This window comes from Jaculus jaculus, chromosome 14, assembly GCF_020740685.1.
Source record: "Jaculus jaculus isolate mJacJac1 chromosome 14, mJacJac1.mat.Y.cur, whole genome shotgun sequence".
Lineage (NCBI taxonomy): Eukaryota > Metazoa > Chordata > Mammalia > Rodentia > Dipodidae > Jaculus > Jaculus jaculus.
This window is the reverse complement of record NC_059115.1, coordinates 48,441,874-48,461,575: the sequence shown is the minus strand read 5'-3', so window position 1 is coordinate 48,461,575 and position 19,702 is coordinate 48,441,874. Positions and strand designations below refer to the sequence as shown.

Genomic DNA, 19,702 nt, shown 5'->3' with positions numbered 1-19,702 from the left:
GCATCTCTCTCCCCACTGCATGCCCTTACATAACAGACACAGGTATACTTTTATACTTGTTTCACTGCAAGTAAGTACTCCAAAGGGATTATTTTAGCTAAAGTTCAAACTGGGCTAAAATAAAACATTGGCTTCCCAATGTTTTAAGAAGTGGCAAGACACACAAACATGCACACACAAGAAACCATGTATGATTTGACAGGAATGAGAGATGTAAATGGGACATTACAGTGATTTCAATTTTCATTAACAAGCAGAAGCTGATTAGCTTTGTTTGTTAAAGCATTCTTGGCCGTGAGAACTTAAGTAGTAAGGTAACTTTCTTCTGGAGCCTAAAATACATAAATCTGGGCCAATCTTCTGGTTCTGAGCAAGCCATCTACTCGTCTGGAGGAATGAGGCTTTAAGGTCACAAATAATATTTTAAAAGTTAAAGTACAGTTCATTTTTGGAAGTCCCCAGCACAGTGGAGGGCATTGCTAGCCCGTCTCAAATATATATCATCAACACCACTGTCATTCAAACAGACATGTTTAGCCTAAAATAAAGATGGGGAAAATAGAAGTTTCACACTGTGCCCTGGAAGCTAGGAGAATCCATCATCCTAAATGGCATGCATATAAGCTGAACCAAATTTGATTTTACACTTTCTTCAGTTAAAAGAACAATACAAAAAATTAAATCAAATTCTCTTCCAGCAATCATCTGATGACGAGGCCTTTGACTGTTGGGAGCGGCTGTGTCAGGCTGGTGAGCACTTGGTACAACAAAGCCAGCCAGCCAGCTCCCCCAGGGGCGTGTGACTTTACATATCTAGGTTTCAAAGTTGTTGTTTTTTTTTTTGGGGGGGCGGTGTTACTTTTATCTTACAGGGTTTAAAAAGACTGTCCATTCCTGAAATTAATCAGCACAACCTACAGAAAAAATGGTGACTGAAAGTTATAAATCTCTTTGGAACTCTGTATACAAAGCATATTTTATGATGGGGTGAGTCACACAGGACTCTCTATTTCAGTCACAATGGCTTTTGTTTCATATTAGAATAAAGTGGGCTGATGATCTCTCTCTCTCTATGTAAAAATCATACTAATATCACACCCCAAAAGACAAGTTGCTATGTTACATAGAACCTCAGGATCGTATACCACACAGGGCATGTGCCTGGGGGCCCTTCCATGGGACTTATAAATACTGACCAAAGGCTGTGGCATTACTAGGCCATTAGGGGAAACATGGGAGGAACCTTGTCAGTAACTGTGGAAAGTGACTAAAACTGAGCTCCTATCCTTGCAACTGGCATTTCCTTTAGCCTGAAGCAGAGTTACAAGATCATCAGAATGTTAACAAAGCCATCTTACAACCCTGACCTGCCTGTATCTGAACCTGACAAGGTCTGCCTTAGACAGTTCACCAGGACAAAAGGGAAACCAAGGCAGAGGCCACACAGCATTGAATGTCAGCACCCCTTACATAAAATCAGGGAACATTTCACCAATATAATACTATGTAAAGCAACCTACTTGTGAATAAGACCCTTCAGGGAAAAAAGAAAAAGAAAAAGGCAATGTTATTTGCTGGAAAAAAAAATTATTCCCATTTTGTTTGAAAGGGGCCAAAGGAAAAACACCACGTAGGCCTGATTCAATGAACCAGTCGGAATCTCGTTACTCTGTTTAGATGTTCACATCACAGAATCAGCTCAGGAATTTCTGAAGAAAAAATAAAATATGACGTATTTCAAACACCTTCCCCTGCCTTCAGGAGTGCTCTGGGCTTTACTGAGGTACACATGGGCCTTCCAGAGTCATGTCGTTGCCACAGGCCAATTGTATGGAAAAACGTCACTTTGAATAAGTTGCAAGCACCACTTAATTTTCTGAAAGAGAACATAACATGTGAAAGGCCCTGTGTACAAAGCTAACCTTCCGAGTGTCTTCTGCCAAAGCTACTACGGGATTTGAAAAATCAGTGAAGATGGGGGAGAGACAGAAATCATCTCAGTTATGTTAGAATCTGGACTTTGCTCAGAATAAATTCCACCTAGTTATACTGGATTCCACAGTCACGTGATGAAGGAAAATTGGAACTAACCACCACTCCCAATGTGTTTTAGTCATACAGTTTTGTCTAATTCAAATTAAGGCCGCCATGGCTCCTCAGAGGACTTGACTTCACTGTGGAAAGCGGTCCAACAAACTGGGAACCCAGGCCTTCTCTCAAGCAGCCCCCCTCCCCCATAGCTTTTATAAACCCAACTCCTACCCCTATCAAGTCACTTAACTGTACTTTTTTTTTTTTTTTTTACCTAAAAGATGCTGGCCTTAAAGGCCAGCCTGGCCTGACCCTCAGCTGCCTGTCCTTGCTTTGTGACTCAGCCACTTTCTAGGGACTCACCATGGGGGAAAGCATCAACAAGAAGTAGCCTTTAGGAAGAGACCAGCAAACACTAAGCACATGACTGGGCATTCAGGACATTTCAGGGGCCCCTCTCGGGAAAAGTTAGCAATGAGGGCACCTCCCAGCCCAGGAGCCACGTGTGACAGGCTTCTCCAGTGGCATGACATGGACAGTGGCACCGGGCTTCTCTGAGCTCATGAGAATGGACCCAATAACTCTCCCTGCCGGGGGTGCTGTCCTTTCATTTAGTGTCTATAAAATGCGTGTGATCCCTGGATGAAAGACTAGACCATATGAAAGCCGGAGTAGTCACGAGGGTGCCTGTGATTATTGTGTCTCAACCCCTGGACACAACTCAGATCAAGTCATCCTACGTTTGAGGCTTTGTCTGGCAATGCCTACAACACCTGGGAAAAGTCTAGAACCCAAAACAATTCCCACAGAGCAACGTTTTTTTGTAAAAGCCCAAGTGTTGCTAATGGCAAGCAGATACACACAGCAAGAGAGAACCTGGTCTAAGGAGTGGTCCTTAGAGATGGTGACAGGCAAAACTGAGGGGCCCTGGGTACCCATCTGTAAGTGAGGTACACTATTAGGAAAACAAGGGGACTACGAGCCCACAGCAGGTGAGTAGCACCCCTAGGGAATGACCAGCATAGGCTCACTCATGGTTACCTGCCAAGGTCGACAACCTCCCATGAGGGGATGCCTCAGACACCTCCTGTAAGGCCCCCACAAGCTGGAGTGCAGCCCCTGGGAGGCACAAAGGTGAAACAGAGGGCAAATTACTAGTGTTCCATGCCTGGGCTCTTCAGGGAATTGGCTGGAGCCCGGATGCCCTTGGCTCCTGGGAGCTGGGAAATCAACAAGCAAATAACACTACCCCACTCCACCCGGTTACTTCCAGAAGGCCCCAGCCCTTTGCCATGCATGGGGTACATACCAATCTGGCTTCTGGTCTCCCCCTCATAAGGGGATGAAGGAAGATGAGTAGTCTGATGTTGGCTCAGTTGTTACTTCCTGAAGCTAGAACCCATGACTACATGATAATGAGGGCACACCAGGAAGACTGACTTTGCCAGCCACAAAGACTCAATACAGGCTGTGAAAGCCAGAGGACCTCAGTGTGTATCTGCACCTTAGTTTCCTTACCTGTTCAGTGAGGATGAAAGCACTGCCTGCCTCACAGGGCTTTGTACTGTATGGGTCCAGTGAGTCATTACAGGAGCACTGGATGAGCCCTGGCTAGCATTACCATTCTTGTGGTAACAACCACTATCAAGCAGACTATTTTTGTTTGTTTTGTTTTTCAAGGGAAGGTCTTGCTCTAGCCCACACTGACCTGGATTTCACTTTTAGTCTCAGGGTGGCCTCAAACTCACATCGATCCTCCTACCTCTGACTCCCAAGTGCTGGGATTAAAGGTATACACTGCCACACCTGGCTCAATCAAGCAGATTAATCTTCCTCTCTTTTTCCCCCTTCCTCCCATTCCTCAAATGACGATATCCGAGGCACCATATGGAATTTGCCAAGATGTGTCAACTCACAGGAAGTGACCTAACCACACAGTCCAAGTCCAGAGCCTGGACTTCAGACTACACTGACATACACATGAACCTGTATCTTTTATCTTTTCAGGTCTAATTCCAGTCTTATATGTCTCCACACAGTGGTCCAAGATGGTAAGGTCTACACTGATGTCACTTTGGGTCTAGAGGCCATAAATAAATGAGGAAATCTATCCTTGTATCCAGTGAGCCAGTGTCAGGCAGTAAAACCAAGCACTTAGAAAGTTGACAACTCTGGACAAGTTTGCAGTCACTGTGGAAAACAGATGGCAGCACATGCCCTCACTGCCCCAGACTCTCAAGAGTGGTAACTTCCCACTCCTCCCTCTATGGTCCCCATGCCACAGCCCCAGTCTCCCTAGGTTTCCTGACCTGCAATCCTGTTTGTCTCAGGATCAGAGATATCTAGGCAGGGCATGCTGCTAACTTTGTTCTAGAAAACAACTTTCCCCAGCTATTTGTCAACTTCTGTCATTCAAAGGGATACAACACAAATGTATATCTTTAATGAAATTCACAGTCAAGAAAAGTTGTCATCATGTAGTTATATCTGTTATGACATACATTTCATTTTGTTCAATACATAACAGAGAAGCTATTTAATCAAACAGAAGATTTTCACTAAAATGACAGTCCAAGCAATGTCCAAACAAGCATTTATTATGCAATGTGAATCTGATTGGGATTGGACTGTTTTCAGAGGAATTTTTCCCCCGTCTCTTCCCTTGAAAAAATAGCCTGAGGGGTGGGGCAGAAAAACAACAGGAGACAAAGGAGGTGGAGGGTGATGCTGAGTCAGCATGAGTGTGGGTCCCAAAGCCCCACCCTGGCGTGTCCTGGGAAAAGGTGCGAAGCCCCACAAACCATCAGGAAGGTCATGCTGGACATTCGTCTGCCCTCTCCTCTCCCCTCCATGGAACACCATCCCCGAGACAGGTACAGAAGCAAGTAACACACAACGCAAGGGATGATGGCATCTGTGTTTTGCAAGTGACACTTATCCTTAGACACAATCTGTTTGTCTTCACAATTAAATGAACACAGCTTCAATGATTAAAAACATTTTATTTTTTACTATAGCAGAACTAGTTTTTCAGAGAACTAGTGAGCTCAAGGCCAAAATATACAAAAGAAAAAAATTTTATCAAGTAACAATGTACTTGGACTTTAGGTGTAACAGTACACTTGAGTTTTAGATGCCATGGATGGTGTGTATTTGAGGAAATAGAAAAAGGAAGAGGGAGGAGGAAGAGAGAGAGAGAACAAGAGAGAAGGATCAAGTAATGTAGTCTTTCTTCTGACCCATCCTTTACAGAGTCCCTGAAACACAATGGGATGATCAACAAAGAACTGATGAGAAGGTGGGTAGATGGACAGAGAATCCCCTCGCCAAAAGAAAAAAAAATGTCTCCTAAGAATTATTTAAACATATCACCCCGAGAGACAAAGGTGCATTGTCCCGGGGACTTGTACTCTTCTCTCTGGCAGGCTACTGCAGCCCTCCCAATAAAGGGAGAAAATATCCCTGTAAGAAACCAGGGTGCACTATGAGCAGGAAAGTCCATTTGCCTATGCCATCGGGTGGTACCACAGCCACCATCATCAGCCCCAAACCTTATATTACCGTGGTAATGTTGAGTCAATGAAGGGTAGTAGAGACCAGGCATTCTCACAGTGAAAGGGTGTTGACACAAAGACAGCTGCACCTCTGACTTGGCATGGGGTTCTGCAGGTCTGACATAGGACCAAAGGACTCACAGCAGCACCATGGATCGTGACCAGCTAAAAGGTTTGGTGGATTCTGGTGCGTTTCAAATCTATGCATGAGTTCCTGAAAGTCTTCTGAAATGAATGGACTTTGAACATGACACCCAACACTATTTGATATCCCATAAAGGGACACCACAATGCAAGAATCTTCGAACAGGGCACATGACCTATTCCAACAGTTCTCATGAGGTGGAATTTTTGGACATGGAGAGGAGCATATTTTTGCACTCTTCCTTCCCTTCCACTTCCCTGGCCCCTTAAAGGGTCTCACTATGAAACCCAGGCTGGCTGGAATACACTATGTTGCTCAGGCTAGCCTCAAACTTGAAACAATGTTCCTACTTCAGATTCCCAAATTCTGGGGAAATAGGTGTGAAGCACTCATCGATGAAGAGCAAACCATATCTGTCAATCTTCTGAGTGGAGGGAGTCTCTCAAAATAGCTCAATCAGGGCTGTGGAGATGGTTCAGCAGTTAAAGGCAACTGCTTGCAAAGCTTGACGGCCAGGGACCGTACTCTAACTATGAACTGAGGCATCTGTAAGGAATTTCTGTGAAGTCACCTAACTCACTGTTTGGCTTCAGACAGGTAGGATTTACAAGCTAGCCACCAAAGGCATTTGTTAAGATTGAACAAATGACAGGAGCAGACAACATGGACCTCACTTAGTATCCAGGTGACTGTCTTCTTCCACACAATGAGTTCTGGTTTTATTTTGACACTATGTAATTCAGGCTGGGCTCAAATTCCTGATGCTCCTGCCTCAGCCTCCTGAGTGATGCTGGTATTACCACTGCTCACCACCACACTTGGCCGATACCGGCCATGTTCCCCTGTGGCCCAGGGCTGTCCTCTGATCTTCCACAGTGCCTGTCTTCTGAGCACTAGCCAGGGGACAACCCCTTCCTTACAGTCATTGCCTCTGTGGACAAGGGTTTCTCACAACTCTCCTGTGTGTTCACACCCTGAGGTCCCCCACCCCCTGTCCACTGTGGTTCCCCTTCCTGTAACCTTCCATCAAAGCTCCCTTTCATCATTCTCACTGGTCATGCCTGGAGCCAGCCCAAATCCCTATCCTTCTCTTGTCCTCCATCTGGGGTCTGGACAAGTCCCTGGGCCGTAATCTTTCACCATCCTCTCTCTCATTAAGCAGTCCTAAATCACCAAGGGTTTTAATGACAGCACTTGGCTGCTGACACAAGCGTACAGGGATGGGGAGGCACACGCGGACACGTGACACTGAAGGTCTGACGACACAAGCGTACACGGATGGGGAGGCACACGCGGACACGTGACACTGAAGGTCTGCTGACACAAGCGTACAGGGATGGGGAGGCACACGCGGACACATGACACTGAAGGCCTGCTGACACAAGCGTACACGGATGGGGAGGCACACGCGGACACGTGACACTGAAGGTCTGCTGACACAAGCGTACAGGGATGGGGAGGCACACGCGGACACGTGACACTGAAGGTCTGACGACACAAGCGTACACGGATGGGGAGGCACACGCGGACACGTGACACTGAAGGTCTGCTGACACAAGCGTACACGGATGGGGAGGCACACGCGGACACGTGACACTGAAGGCCTGCTGACACAAGCGTACACGGATGGGGAGGCACACGCGGACACGTGACACTGAAGGCCTGCTGACACAAGCGTACACGGATGGGGAGGCACACGCGGACACGTGACACTGAAGGCCTGCTGACACAAGCGTACACGGATGGGGAGGCACACGCGGACACGTGACACTGAAGGTCTGCTGACACAAGCGTACAGGGATGGGGAGGCACACGCGGACACGTGACACTGAAGGCCTGCTGACACAAGCGTACACGGATGGGGAGGCACACGCGGACACGTGACACTGAAGGCCTGCTGACACAAGCGTACACGGATGGGGAGGCACACGCGGACACGTGACACCGAAGGCCTGCTGACACAAGCGTACAGGGATGGGGAGGCACACGCGGACACGTGACACTGAAGGTCTGGGTGTGCGCAGGGCCAGAACCAAGCTGGCAAGCGGGTACTTGGACACGATGCTAACAGGTATAGTAGAAATTCCAATTCTGAATGACAGTTCATTTCCAAGGATGTCTGAGGACTGTGGAGCCCAGAAACCTCTGAGCAATTCCACGTTGCTCTACTGGCACTGAGTGTTGCCTTTTAAATGGCAATATCCAAATCACAGAGGAAACAACGGCCCATTCCAAGCTAAATGGCACATTCAGACAGACCAAGAAAATAACAATAAAAGTGTAAATTTATTCTGCATGTGTGATTGTGATTGTCATTACAATAAGTTCCATATATGCCCAGCCAGAATAAATATTAACCCATCTTATAAATGACTTTATACCACATTTGTGGATACAGCTCCACCCAAACCCAAAACAACACCGTTGTCATAGCAACCAACAGATTTCAAAGGAGGAGAAGACTTCAGAGCTCAGAGCAATCACATAGAATAGCCAGCATCAACAAAATATGTCAGTAGTATTTAACACACACAGTGAGGACCATTCTTTAGTTGCATCTCTTTCCCAGAAAGCCAACCCCTTCTAAGTCACCATCTCCCATCCATCCTCCCCCAAAATAAACAACTGCAAAACTGTTTCCACCTTAATTGGGGAAAGAAATGAATTTGAGTCATCTTGGGGATCCAAATGGGAGTATGCTGAAGGAAATCACATCCACTACGTGATTTTGCACACACTGAAATTCAGATTAATTACTGATTGGTAATTATGAAACCTTAGCTGGGCCACAACCATCATATTAGAATGTCTATTTTCTTGCTGCATTAAATGATGGTGGGGGAGGAGGGGAGAAGCAAAAGCCAGAACTAAAAGCCAGAAAATCCATATCCATGTGAGCCACAGGCCAACATCAAATAGAAGACAGAATCGCCATGGGAACTTTCTCAAGCATTGGCTCCCGCCTAGGAATTTTGCTCACAACTTACATGATGTTAGGCTTTAGTATGTTATTCAAAGCAAAGTCTATAGGAGCCTGGGTCTACAGGATAGAACTGGCCTCATGTCAGGCCAACAGACACCTTTGTAGACTCAGAAGCCTAGGGGTCAATCAATGGATATATCTATCTATCCATCCACCTATCAATCTCTCTGTCTCTTACCTACTGACTCCTGATATTAAAATATTATTAGTTTTTACAATAAAGCACTTATACAATGTGAAGGTGTTTTGAGCACTTGGCTCTTGCAATCTTCAAAACAGAAGTTTATACTATTTAATTTCTTTTTTTAATTTCCTGAGTCAGTTTCCCAATCTGTAAAGTAGGGTTAATGAAAGTAGTTACCTTACATAGATGCTAGAGAGATAAAGTGAGTTAGCTATACATAAGTTTAGTAGGTACCTGCCACATGGCAAAGACATAGGTTGTAACCCATTATTACTTATAAGCAACTCTTCCTTCTTGATGATTAAGTCGCATCCTGTTGGGTATCCCTTTGAGAACCTTCTAGTACTACCAAATAAAGAATTTGATAATGGAGAGTGAAGTTTCAAAAGGGCAAGTGGAGGGAGGGAGGGAATTACCATGGGTTATTGTCTGTAATTATGTTAACTGTCAATAAAAAATTAAATAAGAAAGCCGGGTGTGGTGGCGCACGCCTTTAATCCCAGCACTCGGGAGGCAGAGGTAGGAGGATTGCCATGAGTTCAAGGCCACCCTGAGATGACAGTTAATTCCAGGTCAGCCTGGACCAGAGTGAGACCCTACCTCAAAAAAAAAAAAAAAATTAAATAAGAAAAAAAAATAAACTGGGAACAATGTCACAAACCAGCAGCTGAGTGTAGCAGCCTGTCTCCATTGGCATACATTTCTGAGACAGACAGAACTGGGTGCAAGACACTTGGATCATGTGGTCATGATTTTATCCCTTAATGTTCTTGAGCCTTTGCCTCCCTCCTGCACAAGGTGACTACCTGAAGAACTCTAGCCAGAAGCAAGTGAGTAAAGCCTCGAACAATATTTCATAAGCACACCCAAGGCTGTCACATGCAAGCATTAAATATATGTCAGCCAGTAGTACTTAATATCCGTTACTATCACTTACTATTATATGTGCTAAGATACAATGCTAATTATACAGCAACTTCCTGAATGCTACTTCATACCAGGTGACATGCGGTTAAAACAAACTGGCATGTCATCATGGGATTTACATTGGCATATTAGGTTCCTCCTCTACCTTCTTACTGCTAGGACAAATGGCAAAAATCAGGTTGTGGAAGGGTTTCTTTCAGCCTGTAGTCAGAGGTCACAATGCATCATGGCAGCAGGAGGTCGGGCAGAGCTGCTCTCTCTCAGCACAGGGAGGAAGCAGAGAGTGATGAATGGCCAGAGTTCAGCCAGCTCTCTCCTTCTGACACAGTCCAGGACCCCATCCCATGCCATGGGGCCACCCCCAGTTCAGGTGTCTTCCTACCTTAATTAACTCATCAGGATAATCCCTCAGAGGCATGCCTAGAGGCTAAACCTAATCTGAATAATAAAAAAATAACCAATATACTAATGTAACACACACACAATTATATCCCACCAACAGTTAGCCAGCACTTACTAGTATTTGTTTGCTGCAGATATAAAGTTAAAGATACTCAAAGATCAAAATAAAATAAATTTAAAGAAACAAAGGCAAAAACAAAGCCATTCACCATCAAACCCATACATGTTCTGTCCCCATACTATCTATGAATTCCCAATCCACAAGACCTGACAGGGCCAGCACAGAGATGTAGCTCTAGGAAACTTCCCGTGAACAGAATGAAAAAGCCACATACTGATGACTCAAAATGGTTCTATTTGACTAGGCCGCAGCAAATAGCAGGTGACTCCCAAGTTGAAAGATTTATCAGAATTTGCTCCACAACCCGATTAGCAGAGTTTTCCTTTCCTTCTCCCTATCATTGGCCTATTGGTAGAGGATGCACAAATGCAATTACATTTACATTTTATGATGAGATCCGTGAGTCACCAGAAGAACACGCTAAGACGAACTTTTTACTGTTTTCCATTACACGCTGCGTGCTTCACTGCCTCAGAGAAGTCTTTCGTCGGGGGAGGAGATGTAAGTAGGAAGTATGGATTTTGTGGAGAGTGCACCCCCTTGGTCAGGGTTTAATGTTTACTGCCATAGGTTTCCTTTTCTCGGGATTCTTAGAATTTTTCCATTTAAGTGAGGCACGTTATTCATATAAAGGAATAAAGATGTGGACTTTCAAGACTGAAGATAAGAGAACTGTTCACACTCAAACAAACCACACAAACATGACAGCCAAAGCCATGGAAAACTGAGTTGATCCAAGAGGGCTGAGCAGATGTTTGAAGACCCTGACAGTCAAGGGCATCTCCACGTGTCTGTGTGCTCTGTCTGAACTTACTCACCAAGCAACACTTTGGGTGTTGGTTCTACTTGCTTTAATACATGCCACTTCAATGCACTATAGTAAAAGCTGTAACCTGAGTGAGAATTTTGTATTTGACCCAGCATCTGAGACTCTGAAACCATCCCAGTACCCCACAGTGAAGCCCAAGTTCAGAGAGCAAACGACAAGAGCACACAAGTTCACTGTCTGAGTCATCATGAGGTGTTTAAACTTTTAGTCATTACAGCCCCTAAAATAAATACAGTAAAAAAAAAGTATAAGTGGAAATTCTAGTTGTTTCTATACTCCCACCTTCCCCCAGCCCCACAATAAGAAGACAGAAGAGAAAACCAGTCTGTAGGACCCCCACTTACTCCATCGCTGAAGCTAGCTCTGAAGCTGGAACCCATGTGCAATGCTAGCGTGTGCGGCAGGGCACCGGCCAAGCCTGCACATTCCTCAGAGGAACAGAAACCAATGGACATGGTTATTTTTTTGTTTTGTTTTGTTTTGTTTTTGCTTTTTCAAGGTATGGTCTCACTCTGGCTCAGGCTGACTTGGAATTTACTAGTAGTTTCAGGGTGGCCTCGAACTCACGGCAATCCTCCTACCTCTGCCTCTCGAGTGCTGGGATTAAAGGCGTGCGCCACCATGCCCAGCTTGGACATGGTTTTTAAAATACATAGTTTTAGCCGGGCGTGGTGCCGCACGCCTTTAATCCCAGCACTCGGGAGGCAGAGTTCGAGGCCACCCTGAGACTACATAGTGAATTCCAGGTCAGCCTGAGCCAGAATGAGACCCTACCTCGAAAAACAAAAATCAAATCAAATAAAATGAATAAAAATAAAATAAAATAAATAAAAATAATAAAATACATAGTTTTATTTCCACATGTGTATATTTAGTTGTGCCATGGTCTCTGGCCACTGCTATTGAATGCCTGGCTGTCTTTATGTGGGTACTGGGGAATTGAACCCCAGCTGGCAAGCTTTATAAGTAAGAGCCTCTAACCACTGAGAAATTTCCCCAGGTCCAAGAATTTGGATTTATGTTTTGTTTTGTTTTGTTTTGTTTTGTTTTGCTAAAAATTAACTTTCTCAGGTTACAACTCACTTGAAGTAGCAAAGTAACTTATGAAAGGTTAGGCAGCTAACTAATGAGTCAAAATTTGAACCCAGAGCCTTGCATTAGACAAGTGTCCATCTCCATCTGAGGTAATAAAATAACTTTACCTGCATAGCTCACTAACCCTCACCAGAGCTTTCTGAGGAGTGTACTATCACATAATATAGGGTAACAAAGAGACAAATATGGGTGCAATAACTTACCCATGGACACAGAGCTAGCTAAAAGTAGAACTAAGCTTGAGTAGAACCTGGATGTGGGCCTTCAACTGCTTTCCAAAGGAGTGCCCCTAATGCTCTCCCCAAAAGTGGACATCACTTTTGTGATTGGTGTAACAAAGAAATGCAGGAAAAAAGGAAGCAGCTAATACAGGTTCATTCAGGTATGGCTACCCTTCTACCATTCAGCCTTCCTCTAAACACTGTCAAGGACCATCCCCAACCAGACTAGAACTCTCTCAAAAGCAGCACACTACAATGACTATCTCCCATGTTCTACAATGAAAAAGCCATCATGAATCCACTTGATATGTAACTGCCCACTGCCTCTGCACCTGCCACAAAATGAAATCAAGAAGAAAAAATAAAAGGAAACCAATGGCAAAGTCCACTGGAAAGTGGACAGCTAGCCAGTGTGTGGCTGAAGACAGTAATCTTCAAACAGGAAGCAAAAAAGGAGACATTAGAACACCAGGAACCATTTGGGGGTGTCTTGGGTTACCACAATTATCAGATATAGCCGGGAATGCTAAATACCCTATGGCGAAGAGAATCGCTAGCACCCTCATGGAGAAAAACAGTCATCAATTAGCAAGCCATGCCAGACAGGGAAATGTCATCTCAAAGACAGGGCACAGGCCCTGGCATGGCACAGGCACCTCATAAACAGCCATGTAATGACAGTGACCTCTCAAACAACTGGCATGGCGATATGAGATAGTTTGTTATGATAGGAATGAAAACAGGATACAAGGTTATAAGAGCCTGATGATCACAAACGCATATTTAAGTTTGCACTCAGAAAAAGACTAGAAAGAAACATAATAAAATGCTCGTTTTTAATTTTTCATTACAATAAATTAGTGATTCTTCTCTTTAGTTCTTATCACAAAGCAGTTACAAAACAAAAATCTACATCATACATGATGGCCAAAAAAGAAAGATCTAGAACAAAGGTTGAAAGAGTTTACTTTTAAAGTGCTGTGCAAGCATAAAGGTTAACATTTGGATCCTCAGCACCCATGTAAGTGCCAGGTGAGCATGGTGGCTGCCTGTCATTCTGGTGCTCAAGAAGCAGGGACAAGGGTCGCCCAGGCCAGCTACGTAAAGCAGCAAGCTCTGGGCTCAAGTGAGACCCTGCTTCAATAATATCAAGAGGAAAAGCAATGGACGAGAATGCTAGAAGACAAACTCTGGCCTCTACCACACACTACACACATACACATACAAAAAGTAAAAAGCTCTAAAATAGAATACCACTAAAGTATAATCACATTTAAATTGTGATCAAAGGAATAAGAAAATTTCTGAAGAAAAGTAAATTATGAGTGACACCTGGGTATGACTAAAAAGATGTCTCACTCTAGCCTCCAAATTCAGAGTACCCTAAACAAAAGTCAACGTTTTGCAGCCCCTGCCCACCACTACTCCTTACTGAGTCTCCATTTTTCTGTGAAGGACAATGCCATCTACTGCACCAGGCAAACTCAAGGCTTAAAGTCACTACTTGCATGCCTCTACCTGCAGGCATCCTCTAGCCAGGAACTCCTGCTGCACTGTCCATTCCCAGCACCCTCACTTGAGCCCTAGTGCATCCTGTGACCTGCAATGCTGAACCATGCTTCCTACACAACTTTCCTATTGCCTACAAACCATACCCCCACTGCATGGTGCTGGCAAAGACAGTCAAGTTCACTTAAATTCACAATGGAGGAAGCAGTTGTACTTGTTGTAAGATAGCTTTCTAAAACTTTTATTTTATTTATTTGAGAGGAAGAATAGGCATGCCAGGACCTTTATCCACTGCAAACTCCAGATGCATGTGCTACCTTATGCGTCTGGCTTTACTTAGGAACTAGGGAATTGAACCTGGGTCCTTTGGTTTTACAGGCAAGTGCCTTAACTGCTGAATCATCTCTCCAGCCCCTAAGATAACTTTTATCTTGAACATTTCTACCTCACTGCCATCTTAATGACAATGAGAGGAGGGAGAGGATTGTAACTTAACACATGAGGAAGGAATCCCCTGGAAGATTAAATCAATGGGGACATACGTAAGTAGAAGCACCAGGGGAAATACTAAAACCTTCCGCTGTAGAGCTGGAGCACAGCTTAGTGGTACAGCACTCGCCTAGTATAAAGAAGCCCTGGATAACAGTACCATCATAGGCAAAGACAAATAACAATAAGACATACATTGCATAACAGCACCAATATGTTCATTCAAAAGATGTTTTCTCCACCAAAATTCTTCATAGAAAAATCAAGTCAAGGCAGAGGTAGGAGGATTGCCATGAGTCTGAGGCCACCCTGAGAATACAGAGTTAATTCCAGGTCAGCCAGAGCTAGAGTGAGGCCCTACCTTGAAAAATAAAAATAAAAAAAAGAAGAAGAAGAAAAATCAAGGCAGACCATAATAAACTATTCTGTGATTTAGGAAAGCCCTTTATTATTCCTGTGGTGCCTAATGATGTGTGTTCTCCCAGTTTGAGATGTACAGGCATATAGTATAAGACAGAAGACAGTTTCATAGAGTCTTCAATAGAATTCCACATATTGGTATGCTAACTGCCTGACTTTTGAACTAGGTGGTTCAGTACAAAGTATATAAAATGGACGCAGCTAAAACTGGTGTCTTCATAGTCAGGTAACAGTTCATAAGGGAATATTCATTGTCCTGTGTACTTAATAGAAGACAAAATGAATTAACTTACAAAACTGATTGTACCTCCTCTTCCCATTCATGTGGCATGTACACATTCACGTGTGGAAACGTGTGTGCCCATGCATGCTGAGGCCAGAGGATAATCTTGGACATTGTCCCATAAGCATGCCAAATACCTCTTTTTGAGATAGAGTCACTCATTGGCCTGGAGGTCACAAATAAAGCTAGAGTGGTTGACCAATGAGTTCCACAAATCCACTTTACCCTCCCCGGGGCTGGGATTATAAGTGTGCACTACCACACCCAGAATTTTTATGTGGGTACTGGAGGTCAAACAGAGGTCCTTAGGCTTGCAAGACAAGCACTTTATCAAGTGAGCTGTCTCTTCAGATGCCTAATATACTCCTTTTAAGGAAAAGAATTCTGATTTTAGAAACATGAATTTTATAGGCTCTGTAAGAGTGCTGCCCAACAGAAACAGAAAATGAGCCACTTATGTAAATTTACATTTTCCACTATCACATAAGGCAAAAAAAGAGACAGGTAAAACTAATGATACATCTCAATTAACATGATACATTCAAACTCTTCGACTTCAACATGCAGTTGATGTCTTTGAAATCCAGTGTGTATTTTCCCACGTAGTCCACCTCAATGTGACTCACCACAAATGTGCTTCAAATGCCCAGCAGGCCCAGGGAGCCACTGCTACATACTGAAAAGTGCAGTTGGGGAGGATTGTTTTGACTCATATAGAAAAGAAATTTCCAAGAAATACTCATCTCATTCTGTTTCAGAGGACTATCAGTGTTGTCAGGTTGGCTGGGTTCATTTCGATAACCAGGTCTCTACGAGTCTTCCCGGGAGTTCTCTAGGGAACCCTACAATATACACATGGCTTTCACCTCCCAAACTATAACTGCCTCCTTAAATTCTACACAAAACCAGCACTAGCTAGTTAATTTCACCCCCTCTCTGCATCTGTTTTTAAATGGAGACTCCTGTTCTTTTGGTTTTACTCATAGATCAATAATAAATGATTACACCTATGACATGCCCCAGGAACTATAAGTCTTAAAAAAGTGTGTCATTAAAAAATTACGCTGTCTGTGGGCTGAATGGATAGCTTAGCAGTTAAGGCACTTGCCTGCAAAGCCAAAGGACCCAGACTCAATTCCCCAGGACCCATGTTAGCCAGATGCACAAGGGGGCGCATGCATCTGGAGTTTGTTTGCACTGGCTGGAGGGCCTGGTATACCCCATTTTTTCTCTCTCTCTCCCTCTTTCTTTCTCTTCCTCCTTCTCTCTCTCTCTCCCTCTTTCTCTGTCAAATGAATAAATAAAAATAAAATAAAATAAAACAGCTGAGTCTATTTTAAAAAGAAAATTACTCCAACTGAAGAGAATTTATTGACACTTCTCATTTTTCCACTTCTGCTTGGTAAGAAACACCTATGGTGTTCAAAGCAGAGGTCTGGAGATGAGGACTTTCCTCCACAGCCTTGAGTTAAGTGTGATGGAGCCAGCTGGTTTGCACCATCTTCCTTCTGCAGCCATGGTGCAAAATAAGGGTGTGGAACAGCACCCTCCAGAGGACCTAACCGAAACGGCACACCATGCCACGGCCCTCCAACCACCTCACGAAGTATAAAGGTTCAAGAGCTGGAGATGACCCAGACTAGGCAGATTTTCAAATTCTGAGCACTTAAATCTCTTCTCGTTTCCAAAGAATTCTTCCCTTTCCAAATATGGGTCTAATAAGTGCCCAGAAAATGTAAAACTCTCATATTCAAATGTAACTGAGCATAGGAAAATACAGTCTGGGAATTGTGTGTAGGCTGCCATCACTCGGCCCCCAGTTCTTATTTCTCAATAAAACATATTTTAAAATAAGTCTCCATTCATAGACACATAATGTGAAGTCAAAGTGTAACATGTTGACTCCAGTGATTCCATGAGTGACCTCAACAAAAGCTGAACCTGATTCTGTTAAAAAAAAAAAAAAAAAAAAAAAAAAAAAAAAAAAAAAGAACATATAGCAAAATAAAGGAAGCATTTCTAACCCTCCAGGACTTATTTCTCTTGTGATATTTAGCACTTCAAAACTGAATACCAGTGCTATATCCAACTGCAGTCCCCATGAGACTTGCAGATGACACTGGCCACACACACAATTGAAATGCTACTTGTTCAAGTGGAGCTGGAGAAGACCCCAAGGTCACCTCTAATACCAAGAACGTGTGCCTGTATGAAATGCACCGACTGAAATAGATCTTCAGAATGAAGTCTCCCAAAATGATTAAAGTAAAATGCGAAACATCACAGTTTATACAAGACAAGAAACATTTGGCTGCAAATGGTTTTATAATTTTGCTAATTAAAAATTATCCCATTTTCGCTTTGGATTCATCATAGAAGAGAAACAGGAATAACCTTACCATGCCAGAAACACAAGCAAATGATTAAAGTTCTACTCTTAAAAAAATCTTTAAAAGTTGGCAAAACATTTCATTAGGCTACAAATCAAAATCTGTCTGTCCTTGACATCTCTTTAATGTCTTCCAGATTCTACATCTTCTTTTTTTAATCACTCACTGAATCACTCAGAATTAAAATATGATAAAATACTACCCATCTTGGACCTCTAAAACAGTCTTTTGATATAATACAACCTTCACGAGCAATGGTTCCATACTACTAGGCTCTGATTTATGTATTCCATATATTTCACAATAAGAAAAATATATTCCCAGAACCATGCCTTCATCAGTAAATCTGCGACATGTGAAGAATATAAATAAATACTAAAAAGGGGCCACCATGAACTCACTCTCTCTCTCTCTCTCTCTCTCTCTCTCTCTCTCTCTCTCTCTTGTTACATTTGCCAAGTGGAAGTGTGTAAAACCATGATTAAAAATAAAAAAATAAAACAGTTTGACACTTCCAAGGTGTTAGCAACAAAATATGCTTTTAAGCAGGGGAGATATTGTGAGTGGCAAGGAGGTTCACTGATGAACAAGTATTTATCTGCAAAGCTGATGAAGGCAGTGTTTACAGCACACACTTATTTATTTATGCCTTCCCTCTTCAAACCCTCTGCGTGCCATGGGAGTCAGTGTGCAGTAATGGCAATGAAAACCCCAGAACCTTCCAACTGCAAGTTACAGTAGTCGCTGTGTCAGTGGAAACAATGAGTCACAGACGTTCAACCTGGGAAGAGCTGTGGCAGCACCTCACATGTGTCACCAATGTGTCATGTGACATGGCTGTTGCCATGGTGAGGCTCCATGTTCAGGAAACGTGTGAAGTCTCCTAGAAGGCACCCAGCCATCCCTCAAGATACTCATGCCCAGGAACGCATTCTGAAATCTTTCTATTGCCGATAACATTGTGACTGGCTTCCTCTCTGGAAATGGTGCTGGAAGGAGGTAGGGAGGAAAGTCATGTGGAGAAAACTGAAAGAAAATATAGTATATTATTCCTAATGTCAGGGGAGAGTGGATTCCAAAACACTAAAATTAGCAGGATCTTTAAAAATAATTACTTCAAATGGCTTCCATGGAATAAAACTCAAATACCCCCAAAAGGATTTTTTTATGTTATTTGTACACTGTCCATGCATTAAAATGAAGGGTAAAGCCAAAGATACCATGAGCTACATCTTTCTTTGGCAGGATAAGGAAAATATAGAAATTAAGTATATCTGGATGAATAATCATGCTCCTATTTTTTTAGTCTCTATTTGAGCATTTCTAACCACATCTCCAAACTGACCTGAACACTCCTGCTGTCTTCTCACAACAGGAAGAAAAATCCTCCAAGGTTCACAGTCAGAAAGATGAAAGACTCGGTTGGCAGGGATGGACCAAGCAGAGCACCTGGCACACACAGAACCTCTGTGGCAGAGTCCAGACCCACAGCTACACTGGGGTTTCTACACAGGTACCTCAAACAAAGACCAGCTTTCCCCAGCAATTCTGAAGCGATTCTGGGGCATGATGCGTTAGCGGCGGCCTCTCTGGGTTCAGCTTCCCAAACTTGAAATTTAGGGAGTGGGTCTGGGAAACTCACAAAATTTCTCTTCCAAATGAGAGAGACAGTCTGTCTGGAAAAAAAAAAAAAAAAAAGGAGCACCTTTAAGCAAATTACATGAGAATATAGATGCATATAGAAAATATGCTTCTCCGGCAATTGGTGATATGGGGAACAACCGTGCTGGTCACAGGAAGCCACACACCAACACAGAACAGGGACAGCAGCCAGAGCAAGTACTGTCCTCAGGAAGTGGGTGAAGTAGCCTCACATGTGGACAGGTTGTCATGAAGAAAAGAGTGTCTAGAGAGTCTCTGGTTCTAAACCAAACAATGAAGTAGAGAGTCCACAGGGAGGAGATCAGAATCCAGTGTTAGAAAGAACTTACTAGCTCCATGGCTTTGTCAAATATTTAGAACGTTTTTTTCCCTTTTCAAAATTTTATTTTTATTTTTATTTATTTATTTGAGAGAGAAAGCAAGTGAGGGGGAGGGAGGGAGGGAGAATGGGCATGTC

At 43.4% G+C, this 19,702-nt stretch overlaps 1 protein-coding gene across 5 annotated transcripts in view; it reads right to left on the bottom strand.

Moving 5' to 3' along the window:
* The window catches only part of Foxp1 (forkhead box P1), a 526,824-nt gene extending 507,610 nt beyond the window's left edge, over positions 1–19,214 (bottom strand). For 2 of the 5 annotated variants that reach the window (XM_045134135.1, XM_045134136.1), the window contains exon 1: positions 18,929–19,211. The gene's annotated coding sequence lies outside the window, so the exon portion shown is untranslated. Of the gene's footprint in view, positions 1–18,928 lie in introns of all 5 variants that reach the window. The other 3 variants (XM_045134139.1, XM_045134138.1, XM_045134137.1) reach the window with 3 other exon arrangements.
* Positions 19,215–19,702: the final 488 nt, after the last annotated feature.